This window comes from Oryctolagus cuniculus, chromosome X (assembly GCF_964237555.1).
Source record: "Oryctolagus cuniculus chromosome X, mOryCun1.1, whole genome shotgun sequence".
NCBI classification, from domain to species: Eukaryota; Metazoa; Chordata; class Mammalia; order Lagomorpha; family Leporidae; genus Oryctolagus; species Oryctolagus cuniculus.
The window spans coordinates 29,979,586-29,982,507 of record NC_091453.1 but is presented as its reverse complement, the minus strand read 5'-3'; positions in this window follow the sequence as shown (position 1 = coordinate 29,982,507).

The following is a 2,922-nucleotide window of genomic DNA, read 5'->3' as shown; positions in this document are numbered from 1 at the left end:
AGTAACTGGATTCCAAGAAGATACATTTTTGTTTGTTAGCCTTTTATTTAACAAGTTCTCCCTAGATTGAAGGATAGTCCGATATTCTTGTGATACACTAAATGATTATTGGAGCTTCTGATATAGTCCCTCACCATGGAAACTAATATTTATGGAGTTGGTTGCTTTATGCAAGCCTCTGTTGTCAGTTACTGTTAAGCGGAAAACACATGTAATCACTGCAAAGGTCTAGGAGCTTCAGACTCCAGTGGAAGAGTTGTCATAAGATGTAAATGATAAACTGACAAAAGGACTATATAGGCAATGACATCTATTGAGGCTTAGAGGACAAAGAAATCATCTGAGAACAGGATGGCTTCTGAGGAGTGGGCTTGCATCTGGACTTGTAAGGATTAAGTGCTCAAAGTAGGAGCCAACTCATCTCTGCCTGGATATGATCATGGCAGGTTTGAGAGGCAATGTGCTCTGGGACAAGGGTTCTCAAACTGTAAGGAGTGTTAATGGGCCTAAGTATCTTAATCTTTATTCCAGGTTCTTGCCCCTATAAAGCCAAGAATTCAAAGCAGACGCATACATATAGTGCCCAAGTGAGGGCAAGGTTTATTTAAAAGTGAGAGAGTGAACATACATTCACAGATGAGTGTGGGCAACCCCATGTAGAGAGATACCAGTCATGAGTGGGCCAGAGAGCTGCCTATGGCAGGGGCAGGGGGGCAAGGAGGATCCCCAGGCAAGACCAAGGGCAAAAGGAAGGGCCTCTCCCATGTTACCAGTCTTTTTTGAGATAGGGCATGGAGTCTGGTTGCAGTTTCATGTGAGTGAGGCTTTCTGGGATTTTCAGGGCACCTCCACAGGGAGGTTAACTTCCATGTGGCCATACATACCATGGTGTCTCCTCCTTCTTGGTCTTGGATGAAACACAGGTGCATCATGGGAAAGTGGGAGTCTTAGATTGACAGGTAAGGGGATGGAGTTATGATGCAGAGCGGGTAGAAATTCCAGCTCATCTATCCCTCCCTATCCAACTCTGCCTGGTTTCCCCAGGAGAAGGAGCAGCAGCATCTCTGAGGTTTGTTAAAACACAAATCTGAGATTTCTGAGATTTCCTGAATTTCTCATCCAGTAGGTCTGACGCGTACCTGAGACTGCATTTCTAATAAGTTCCCTGGTTACGCTGATACTGCTGATCTGGGGACCACATTTTGAAGAAGCATTGCTTTTGAGGAAATGATACAGGTCTTGGAGCCAGTTTGGGTTGTATCACTTATTCAGACGGTTAGGAAATCTTTCTTCTTGAGATTTCTCTTTGAAAAATGGATGATTATATGAGGTTACTTAGAAAAGTTGGGGAAATGGGATTCAAAGATGAGCTTATTTTGGTACAATAATTATTTTGAAACCCATGCATATGAGAGGTCTTCAGAAAGTACATGGAAAATGCATATTAGGAAAAAGTTATGCATGGATTTCAAAATTTCTTGTCAACAAAATAACCTTATTTTTAAATTCCATTTTCAAGAACTTCTTGAAGTACCATTGTAATAGCTATCTTACATATTTTCTAGACTAATGAAATTAAGATCAATGAAAACCCCTTAGGGCATGGCCTGGTGCACTGATTGCTAGAGCTCCAAAGCTTAATTTAGCTTCCATTCTCTCTCTTAAAGTAATTCTACTTGACAACATGAATCGCAACATATTTGGGAGCAGTCTTTTGGTGTGAAGATCACATTGAAGTGGACACAGGGCCATTCTGGAGAACCTGGAGTGAACCTTCCACATACTGGCACATACTGCAAAGTGTCTTTTGTGTGACTGTGCTGGCCTGTCTTTGACTCTGATGACTATTCACGTTGCCTGGCAATGGGTCAAAACAAAGACATCTGAAGGCTTAGAGAGCCCAGTGCCATTCCAGGTACACTGCCTAAAGGAATGATTTGAGAAATGTAAACTAGAACTGACATTCTACCAAGGAAAGATAAAAATATATTTCTAATTTATTAGAACGGAAAATTCCAAGTTAACTCCTTCAAGCTTTTCATTTTTGAAGAAATTCAAGAAAATTTGTGTGAGAAAACTTCAAAGACTTTATGGAAAAATTGAATTAAAAGATAAGCACAGTTTGGTGCAAAAAGTTTTGAAATCTATGCATACTTTTCTTCATAATACATATTTTGTCCCAACTTATTTATTTATTTATTGACAGGCAGAGTTAGACAGTGAGAGAGAGAAAGAGGCAGAGAGAAAGGTCTTCCTTCCATTGGTTCACCCCCCAAGTGGCCGCTACGGCTGGTGTGCTGTGCTGATCCAAAGCCAGGAGCCAGGGGCTTCCTCCTGGTCTCCCATGCAGGTGCAGGGCCCAAGCACTTGGGTCATCCTCCACTGCACTCCCGGGCCACAGCAGAGAGCTGGACTGGAAGAGGAGCAACCGGGACAGAACCTGGCACCCCAACTGGGACTAGAACCCGGTGTGCCGGCGCCGCAGGCGGAGGATTAGCCTAGTGAGTCATGGTGCCGGCCCCTAACTTATTTTTTAAATATTTATTTATTTTATTTGAAAGGCAGAATTTCAGAGAGAGAGAGGGAGAGACATGGAGAGAGAAAGAGAGGTTTTCCATCCGCTGGTTCACTCCCCAGATGGCCGCAATGGCTGGAGCTGGGCTGATCCGAAGCCAGGAGCCAGGAGCTTCTTCTGGATCTCCCACGCAGGTGCAGGGGCCCAAGTGCTTGGATCATCTGCTGCTGCTTTCCCAGGCCATAGCAGAGAACTGGATCAGAAGGGGAGAAGACGAGCCTTGAACCAGCACCCATATGGGATAGCAGTACTGCAGGCAGTGGCTTTAGCTGCTATGCCACAGTGCCAGCTCCATGGCCAACTTATTGAAGATCCCCTCTATATTTGGAAGACTACAAATGCAGACT